This window comes from Mesoplodon densirostris, chromosome 15, assembly GCF_025265405.1.
Source record: "Mesoplodon densirostris isolate mMesDen1 chromosome 15, mMesDen1 primary haplotype, whole genome shotgun sequence".
Lineage (NCBI taxonomy): Eukaryota > Metazoa > Chordata > Mammalia > Artiodactyla > Ziphiidae > Mesoplodon > Mesoplodon densirostris.
In genome coordinates, this window is record NC_082675.1 from 27178095 (window position 1) to 27188528 (window position 10434).

General features: G+C 50.1%; 1 long non-coding RNA gene across 1 annotated transcript; it reads right to left on the minus strand.

Annotated features, from left to right (window-relative positions):
• Positions 1-461: 461 nt before the first annotated feature.
• On the minus strand, positions 462-9256 carry LOC132503036 (uncharacterized). The gene is made up of 3 exons (XR_009534548.1): positions 8993-9256; positions 6554-7570; positions 462-770 (listed from the first exon to the last, which is right to left on the minus strand). It is a non-coding gene; the product is annotated as an uncharacterized LOC132503036 (long non-coding RNA).
• Between the last annotated feature and the right edge of the window lie 1178 nt (positions 9257-10434).

Consider the following 10434-nt stretch of genomic DNA (forward strand, 5'->3'; position numbering starts at 1 on the left):
ATAGAAGCAACGCAAAGCTAATATTTGGCATCCACAAATTTTAGGTCCAGAAAGTGCTTTCACTTTTCAAAGTAAGTGATAAAGATTTCCACGTAAAACACTAGCAAGCCCAATATATACATAATCCTTTCAGTCCCTGAATCCTGGCAGTAGGGAAAGATTCTATGTCCTCAGAGTAACTAGATTTCAAGCACCCGAGACCCCAAGTCCAGGGAAATGAAATTCTACTAAACGCCCGACGGCCCCGTCATTGGCACATTTCCCAAGTGAAGCAGGATCTGGATGCACACTCCAGGATGCCTGGACAACCTCCCTCCCCGCCATCACCCAACCTTCCCCTCTGAGGTCAAGAGTGCCTGCAGGGCGAGGCATGGTGTTCCCTCCCTCGCACGCATCTGGACGCAGTGGTGAGGACACCAAAGCTCAGGGCCTCTTATTGAACAGGACGCGCAAGACACAGCTTCTGCTAAAACTTCAGGAGTTTAATGCTATTGATGACACTTTGCTGTGAGTGTCTGACACTTGTTCAATATAAAAGGTAACAAAGCAGGTGAGGTAAATGCCTTTCTGAACATCCATCAGGAGTACCTTCCAGAGGCTGGATGCACGGTGGCTCTGTCTGCAGACTGGCTGTGCAGCAGGCGCCGTGGGTCACTCATGCCAGCATTCACCACCTGGGTCGGCTCGTCCTGGGCACACGGAATCCTGCCAGGTCCCATGGTCAGTATGCTGAAGCCAGTGTCAGCTGGATTAAGTCCCAGGTTTCGGAGCTAAACAGAAAAGCAGCATTTGATTAAAGTAAGTTTTTCCTCTCTGAAACAGATCAGATCTAGACCAGATAAGGGATCACAGCAAGTGACTACTGGAGGCCAATGCGAACATGCATCTCTGCCTTTAACAGGTACAGCCAGCACAGCAGCGGCAGGCTTCCAGGAGCCTGCAACCCTGAGGGGCTGAACACACGGGAACCCACGGGAATAAGGATGACACCAGTAGGCAGGAGCCCAGTCATGACCATGGCAAGCCGGCGGGAAGGAGGCCTTGGGGACGGGCCCAGAAACTGGTTTCCCCAAAGGAAGCAATAACAAAGACCTGCCCAAGAGCTTTTGCTTAAAGCATTCCCCTGCACGTCACAAAGTCTAAATCTACTTCCATGGGGCTTCCCTGGTGGTGCAGTGCTTAAGAATCCGCCTGCCAATGCAGGTGACATGGGTTCAAGCCCAGGTCTGGGATGATCCCACACGCGTCGGAGCAACTAAGCCCGTGCACAACTACTGAGCCTGCGCTCTAGAGCCCATGAGCCACAACTACTGAAGCCCGCACGCCTAGAGCCTGTGTTCCGCAACAAGAGAAGCCACCACAATAAGAAGCCTGTGCACCGCAAGGAAGAGTATCCCCCGCTCAACGTAACTAGAGGAAGCCCGTACACAGCAACAAAGACCCAATGCAGCCAAAAATAATAAAATAAATAAATTTAAAAATACATATATTAAAAAAAAAATTAGTGATTTGAGTCCAGTTCCTCACGTAAGAGCTTATACACACATTCGTGGCACTGGGAAAAGTCCAGTACCTCACAAACATAAGATGGTGTCTTAACATCTGGGAACCATGGACGCAAAAATTAGCCAGAGACCATTAGAACCAGAACAAATGAAGACGGTGGTTCCAGCCGGGTGGGATCCTGCAGTCTCTGGAGACAGGCAGGGACAGCTTTAACTCCAACGACTCGAGAACCCTGAGGGTTGGGGCCCGGGTTGCTAAACACAGCACAACCCCACAAAGAGTACCTGATACCCCTGAGTTTTACTCCACGTGCAAAAAGAGTCCCAAGATGCAGTTTTCCATTAGTCAGTAGAAATAACCAAGGACTCTGATTCCCAGAATAATCAGTCTGGTAGGTAACCAAGCTACACATTTAAAATGGCCCGTATCAGAGTTAATACAAGTAGACAAGGGACCTCCCCAGCAGTCCAGTGGTTGGGACTCTGCCTTCCAATGCAGGGGGCACAGGTTCGATCTCTGGTCGGGGGACTAAGATCCCACATGCTGTGTGGTGCAGCCAAAAATTAAAAAAAAAAAAAAAAAAAAAAAAAAGACCTTCTCACAATCCTTTCGGTTCTCTAGACCTGCGATGAAACAAACCCATATTCGAATCTGACGCTGAGGAAAACATAAAAGAAACTGCGCATCTGAATGTCCTGTGGCTGCTCTACTGAAGGGACTGCAGCCTGGCCGGCAGGGCCGCAGCTGTGCTCACACAGGTCGCTGGTGACAACACTAGCTTCTCGTGTCAAAGAGCCAGATGCCCCACGGGGTCAACACCTGGGCTGTCACCTCCGGGCCTTGTTCCTTCTGCACCTGTCTCCTCCCTAGGCTCACTCACTGCCGATCCCAGGGCCCAGAACATGGATGTTATATAATTAATTAGTAGAGAGGTTTCTTCTTCTAGGCAGTCAAGAAAACATGCAGTTTAAGAAAATATATTTTATATTTCAAACTTATTAGCAAGCCTTTTCCTATGTTAGAGGAAGCTCTGTAAATGAGGGCCTATGAAAAAATGGTGATACTAAGGTCTTTTCTGGAACTTACCTAAATTTTAGGACTAGGTTAGTTCAGGATAGTTTAAAAGCTACATTTTTAGTGCATTACAGACTTCTCTCAAATTACACCACAGCAAGTTTTCTCTATTTTAAAACCAATGCATAAGACCCTATATTTATCCCTGTTAAATGTCATCTACTTGGATCCCAGTCTGTCAAGATCTGCTTGGATTCTAATTTTGCCCCTGAACTTTGCCATCCCAGCTCCGTGGCGCCCTTCCTCAGCCAGCCCAGGGGGATGGTCACCTCCCCTGGCACAGAGGGTCCAGCGGGCCTCCAGCAAGAGAGGTGGCAGAAGAAAATGAACAGGCTAAAAGCAGCAGAGGAGGTGAAGCAGCAAGGGAAAGAAAAATCAGGATGAGCAGGGAGGCGAGGACACATTTCCAGGATGGGGTGACAGGGAGCCAACAACTACCATCCCAGGGGATGTTAGTAAGCAATTCTGTCAAATACATGCTGGGATCTGTATGTGATTTTTTTCCCCCTTGGCCACACCATGCGGCATGTGGGATCTTAGTTCTCCGATCAGGGATCGAACCCACGCTCCCGGAATTGGAACTGCAGTCTTGACCACTGAACCGCCAGGAAGTCCCAGTACAGTATGTGATTTTAAAAGAAATCTTCAAGGGCCTCCCTGGTGGCGCAGTGGTTGAGAGTCCGCCTGCCGATGCAGGGGATACGGGTTCGTGCCCCGATCAGGGAGGATCCCATATGCCGCGGAGCGGCTGGGCCCGTGAGCCATGGCCGCTGGGCCTGCGCATCCGGAGCCTGTGCTCCGCAACGGGAGAGGCCACAACAGTGAGAGGCCCGCATACCGCAAAAAGAAAAAAAAAAAAAAAAAAAAGAAATCTTCAAATCGTGTTAAGTTACAAAAGCAAAGGCCAGGAGAATATTTTTAATATAATTCTTTTAATCATTTTTTTGAAAATATAATGCTTTCCTTAACAGTTTCTTATGGGGAGAGACCCCCCTGATTGCACAGTTTCCATTCATACTTTTTAGTTGGGGCAATTCTTCCATGCACACATATTACTTTAAAGCCTGTTCCAAATACTTCTGCCCCAGCTACAGGACGCTGAGGAGCCTGGGGAAGCTTGGCTAAGATCACGTAGGACATGACACCTCCATCGACCCAACAACACTCAAAGAGCACCGGGAAGCATGTGCGGCTTGGGGATCTTGAAGATTTAAATTTGTTTTTCCAAAGATGCCCGACTCTAATCCATCCGATACTCGGTCACTCACCTGCCACACACTCACTTTGTAAACAAGAAAGTCAGACGCAAATGATGAGCCCAGCATCTACCTCCAGTATAAGGACCATCAGTCAGCCAACAGGTAAAATTTAACAGCTTACACAAGACCTTACAAAAAGCTTCATATAGACGTAGAACAACAATTCTAGGACACAGTAAGCCCATTGTTGTGCGTCTTAGAATCTGAAAAGTGGCAGAAATAGAGACACAGATGGAGAGAACAAACGTATGGACACCAATGGGGAAAGTGGGGGGTGGGGTGGTGGTGGTGGGATGAATTGGGAGACTGGGATTGACATATATACACTGGTATGTATAAAATAGATAACTAATAAGAACTTGCTGTATAATAAATAAATAAATAAATGAAAAAGAAAAAGAATCTGAAAAGCGAGGCAGCAACATAAACCAAGCATGTTCTGGGTGGACATGTCCTCCCCAGAGCCCTGCCAGCACACTCGGATGCTCAATGTCTTCAGTTCAAGCTCAGCCCCCACGTGAAAAAGGCTTCGAACATCAACCTCTCTAACTATGAATAACGACTAACCTCTAGAAGACTGGTTCTCAGCTTCGTCTAGGAGGCAACGCCACAGCACAGAGACTCGGATTTCCACCCGAGGTGGCCCCGCCGGGTGCTATGAAGTCCCAGCCGCGCCGAGAGGTGCTAATCAAGACCAGAGACTGCCGGGCTCCTGAAACTTACACGGGTTCCCTTGGCCAAGTCCGCGTCTGTTAAGAACATCACCTCTGAGCTCCAAGATCAGACCCTGAGGGACCAATCTGTATGCCTCTGTGGGGAGCTGTGCCACGTTTCAAAACTCTCACACACCAGCAGCTGCTTCCTGACGCAGCCGGGAGAGAATTCCTGGAGCTCTGAACAGAAATTCTCTGCCACCAAACGGTCCAGCCAGTCCTCTTGTGAATCAAGGCATACCCAGTTCTTAGCCCTTTTAGTTTTTTGCCGTTCTCGGATATCACAAACGGCAACCGCCTTCAAACTCAGGTATCTGATTTTTTTTTAAGTTCAAACAGTACTTATGAGAAATGTTTCTGCAGCACCAGTCCGCCCCTCCAAACTAGGGTGACAGGATAAATAAAGCAAAATAACTCGCCACTGTCTGAAGCCCAAGTGGAGGGAACACCTTATTAGGACGCAGGAGACGTAACACGTGTGGCCTCTGCCCACTGCGTAATGGAGAAGCTGACCATAGAGTAACGGTTCCTGCACATGTATTTGTTTCCCCACCGACCGTTATAAAAGTATTGTCGGGCTTCCCTGGTGGCGTAGTGGTTGAGAGTCCGCCTGCCGATGCAGGGGACACGGGTTCATGCCCCGGTCCGGGAAGATCCCACATGCCGCAGAGCGGCTGGGCCCGTGAGCCATGGCTGCTGAGCCTGCGCATCCGGAGCCTGTGCTCCGCAACGGGAGAGGCCATGGCAGTGAGAGGTCCGCGTACCGAACAACAACAACAAAAAAAGTTCTGTTTTTCTCTGGGGAAAATCATGTGGAACAAACTAAATTTAAAAACAGAAAAAAAATATTGTTACAATTAGATCACTTGTAAAGTATCTAGAATTACTTTTCTATAGGTGACACAGAAACCAAGATCTAGAGGAAAAACAGTTTAAACGAATGGAACTGATATTTTATAGTCACAAGTCTACATCCTCCACTTCCTAATATTGTACAACTGGAGAACCGATGTCCACTCTCTTAAAGGATTTTTCGTCTGGGGAGCGATCAGGTGGGGTGAAGGGCCCCAGGGGAGCAAGCTGGGGGCCTGGAAAAGCCCACGAACCGCGTCACCAGACAGTCCTCGTGACACCTGGTCGGTCACCGACTATCCAAACATCTTATTAGGAAATCGCTTTCACTCCTTCACGGATCTGAGGGCCTGCTCGGCCCCGGGCAGTGGGTTCCTGTGCTTGCAGGCCGGAGGGAGAGCAGCGACCACACCACGGGATGGGGCGTCCTCAGGGAAGCTCCCAGACCACGGGCGCAGAGAAGGGGCCCCTCACCCTGAAGGTCAGGGCCGGCCTGGGGTGGGGGGCGTCGTCTGAGCAGAAACCAGAGGCTAAGCAGCTGGTGGCTGGGAAAGAGGGGGCGAGGGGGGAGCGTGTTCTGTAAAGAGACAGTACCACGTGCCGAGGCTCACGGGCCATCGTGGGGGCTGCAGACAAGGTGCTGGAGGACATGTGGGGGGGCAGCGAGAGGGGCTACCGGGGCCCCGCGGGTCCCGCATCCTCACCCCGGCGCGACGGGGCCGCTCACCAAGGGACTTGAAGCGGACGGCTGTCCTCTGGGAAAACGCCTCTGCCCAGGTGCTGGGCAGGGACCCGGGGCAAGGCCGGAGGACGAAACCCAGGGACAGAGTCGGCGCCGCCCCCACCCAGGGAGGAGCGCGAAGCCCGAGAAGGACACTCGGGCCCGAGGGCCGAGCAGCCCCCGCTGTCCGCGCACCGGGAGGCGACGTGTGGTCGGACCTTCGTCCTCCGCCCGCGTCCAAGTCTGAGGCCCGGGGGTTTTCTAGCCCGCGAACGCCGGGCGGCCCGCACGCGCGGCACCCGCGCCCCCACCGCACCGGGCTGGGGGCTGGGGGCTTGGGTCGGCGGCGCCCTCTGGGACCCGCAGGCGGCTGGGACGCGGCCGAAGGACCGAGCGCAACCCGTCCCCGCGCGGCTCCCGGTTCTCACCTGGAAGGTCCTGAGAGAAGTGCACAAGCTGGCGGGCAGGAAGGCGCGGAGCCCCACCGGAGACACGCATGCGCACTGATTGAGGCGCGCATGCGCACTGATTGAGGTGCGCGCCGAGACATCTCTGCCCGCGCTCCCTCCGCCGGCCGACCGGGGTGGGGATGGGGGGTCTGCGAAAAGTAGTCCCGGTTGTTGCTGCCGGTCCTCCCAGTCCCCCGAGCAGGAACGAGTCTGCGCTGCCCCGCCGGTGCCCAGGGAAGGTGAAGGGGTCCCGGGTTGACCCCCGGCAGGTGTGCGCGGGCAGGTGAAGGGGTCTCGGGCTGACTCCTGGCAGTGCCCAGGGCAGGTACGCTCGGAAAGACTAGGCACGGGCTGCCCTCAGCAAGTTCCCTGAGTGACGGGGTTCCAGGCGAGAGAAGCCCAGTTCCGGCGCCCTTCCCTCGAGCCCTCCATGTGCAGAGAAAGGGCAGAGGGGGAATGTCTGGACAGTTGAGTTCAGGGACATTTTAAAAATTCAGGCACAGATGGGCCAAAAACACTGTAAAAGGAGTCTCGGAATTACGTGTGATGTTTACATGCAAGGCGCTCCTAAACAGCTTTCCTGGCTTTGCATGTAAACATTTCTGGACACTGTTGGGTCAGAACATCGGTGCGGAGAGCTGAGAGACCGCAAAGCAGCAGGTGGGCCACCGAAGGCGCGACGGTCACCTGGGTGGCCGGTGGCTGCACATCTGTAGTGGCAGGTCCGGCACGGAAAGCACACCTCGTTCGCCCAGCGGTCATTGTTTCCCGAGGCACCTTTTGAAGGTGTTTTGCGCACAGGTGGCTCGGCTGCATACAGGATGTTCGTCAGGGAAGGGGAGGCCTGAGCTGTCTGCGTTCCCACGCTCGGGGTAACCGATCTCCTCTGCGTTCCGCCTTGCTCCCCGGTAATTTTAAGAAATGAATAGGACACCGTGAATAACACAGTGATGGTGCAATTATTTGCACAACAGCTTCACAATCTAGCAGCCAAAACTGTGTTAAAGAAGAAAACAGACTGTTCACTTTCAAATTAAATCTCTTTCCAGTGTTAGGCGAGACCTCTGCAGACTGCAGGTTCCACGTCTGCAGCCTCATCAGCTAACAATATGGACTCTGGCTGTGGGTAGTACTACATTTCCCAAATCTCTCTATTTTGGCAGTAATGCCGATGAACCAAAGCACCCTTCACCCCGAACACTATATAAAGCCTTTAGTATTTGTAGTATTTCATTCCCTAAATCCCCACCCTTCCCCCCACCCCACCCCTCCTCCCACCCCAGGGCTTTTGGAGGTCAAAACTAAAAATTTACAGCCTAGAAGAAAGGAATTTTAGGAAAATTGTAGTTAAGCAAAATGACAGGGTTGTTAATAAGTCAGGACCTCGCCCAGTGTCTTTACGTGTAAAGGAACTAAACGTCTGACTTGAAAAGGATTCTAATAACCTCACTACTGGTAACTTGCCAAGTAATCCTGAAAAAAATCTTTAAAACCTTTGTGATGATTTCCCATCTTCACAATAGAAATGATGAGCTCCCACAACTCAATAAGATCAACAACCAAATAGAAAAATGGGCAAAAACATATGAAAAAATAACGCATAGAAAAGAAATATGACTGATTCTTAAACATGAAAAATAAGAATCCAACTTCACTCATAAGCAAAAGGCAAATTCTAGCTATCCTACAGTTATTCTTGTAGACCTTCATCCTACAAATAAAACTCTAAGGAAAATTAGTTTATGTTAAAAAATAAATAATAAATAAAAAATTTAAAAAACACTCAAGGAAACAAGTCACCACAAGAAAGAACAAGGAGAACCAAGAGACAGATACTGTCACAGAAGTTGTGAAAATGAACTTAGCACAGACTTTAAATTACTATATTTAATGTATTTAAAGAGCTAAATGACAAACTTAAAAATACACGTGGGAAAGAAACTGTAAAGAATGACCAAGCAGATTTGAAAAAGAACCAAATAGACATTCTAGAAATGCAAAATGTAACAGACTATAGTAAAGCCTTGGCGTAACATTCTAAGTGGGTCCAAAATAACTAATCATGTTGTTGTCAGTGAATAAAATGAGACTAGAGGAGGGAAGGTTGGGAATTCTGTCCGTCAGAATCCAGCCCGGTGACAGAAACCACACCAGCTGCTTGAACAGAGGGAACAGAATGTAAACAAGAGGTAAGGGAGAGCTGGAAGGGTAGGACCAGAACCCAGGTGGTGGTGGAGGGACAGGTGTAGTTAGGGCCATGCCCCCAGAGCTCGGGGTGAATGGGAAGAACCTGGAAACATTGCACCTTAGAAGAAGGGTCTGCAGAGCTGGAACTCAGCCCCTGGGGGGAGGAGGTGGACGGCTGGGGCCAGAGTTTCCAATCCTAGAGGAGGGGTCCCCAGAGGCTGGGATACAGACCTCGGAGGAGGAGGTGCGTTGAGGCTGGTTCTGCAAGTCTTGGAGAAACTGCAGCCTGGCTTCAGCCTCTTGGGCAGGAAGACTCTGCTCTGCCTGTTGAAGAGGTGGGGCTGGGGCGATGCCTCTGGGATCAGAGCCCGCAGGCGCCCTCCAGCGCCCCTGGGCGGACGCCGACTGAACATCTGCCAGCGGTTTTCAGAGCCTCAGCCCCAGCACCACATGGCCGTTTATGGAAGGGGGAAGGAAGGGAGAGCTGAAAGACAGAAGACGATAACGGGCACAGAAAACGTGTCATATCCAAATCCAAGTTCTCGCGGGCTTTCCGATACGTGAAATTAAACCGTCTCTGGAGAACTTCCGTTTCCGGAAAGCAGCAGAGAACCAACAAGGCGGTGACTGACAACTGGGTCAACATCCGGAAAACAGAGGAAGTGAGCAAGGTTAGCCGGGTATCAGGGATGCTTCTCCTGAGGGGCGTTAGCCAATTCCAGAGCAGGGCCAAGAGGGCAGCAGCACCTTTAACACCCTCGCAGCCCTGGGAGGACAAAGTTTGGAGTCTGGGAACCACCACGGAGGTACCCTCATGTGGTATTTTGGACCCCAGGTTGTTTGGGACTCCGTTCAAATAATGTCAGTCCTTGCCAGCGGCAAATATAGGTTCTTTCGGGAGAGAGAGAACCTCATGATAGAGCTCAAATTATTTCTACAGTTGTTCATGTGCAGTGATCAGCATTCAGTCAGGAATAAGCAGATGTCCAAGGAGAGAAGACAAATGACTGTAAATGAAGAGAAGTAACAAACAGACCTGCAGCGGGTCCAGATAACAGACTTTTTCCGAAGACTTAAAGGGCTATGCTTTATATGGTAAGAGGATGAAAGACAAGATTGAGAACCTTATCACTGACCTGCAAACTATGAAAGAAGAACCAACTGGACGTTCTAGAACTGAAAAATATAACTGAAACTGAAAATTCAATGGATAGTGTTGTTGGTAGGTTACACACAGCTGAAAAGAGAAAAGTAATGAAGGTGGAGTTAGGTCAGAAGAATATACCCAAACTGAAGCACAGAGAGAAGAGGGTAGAAGATACATAATACAGTAAGACAATCTGACCTTCATGGAATTGGGGTCCTAGAAGTGGAGAGAATAGGCAGAAGCAGTGTCTAAAGAGATAAAGGCTTGAAGTCTTCTTAAAATTGATGGAATACGTCAAGCTTCAGGTTCCAGAAGCCTTACAGATTTCAATCAGAATTCATAAAAAACAAACCACACTTAGGCATATCATAGTAGAACTGCTGAGAACTTAAAAAAAAAATCTTAAAAGCAGCCATACTGAAAAAAAATCACTTTCTAAGAAGCAATAATTAAACTGAGAACTGACTTCTCAAACTAGAGAAGCCAGAACACAGAAGAATCATATCTTCAAAGTGGGAAAATAAAA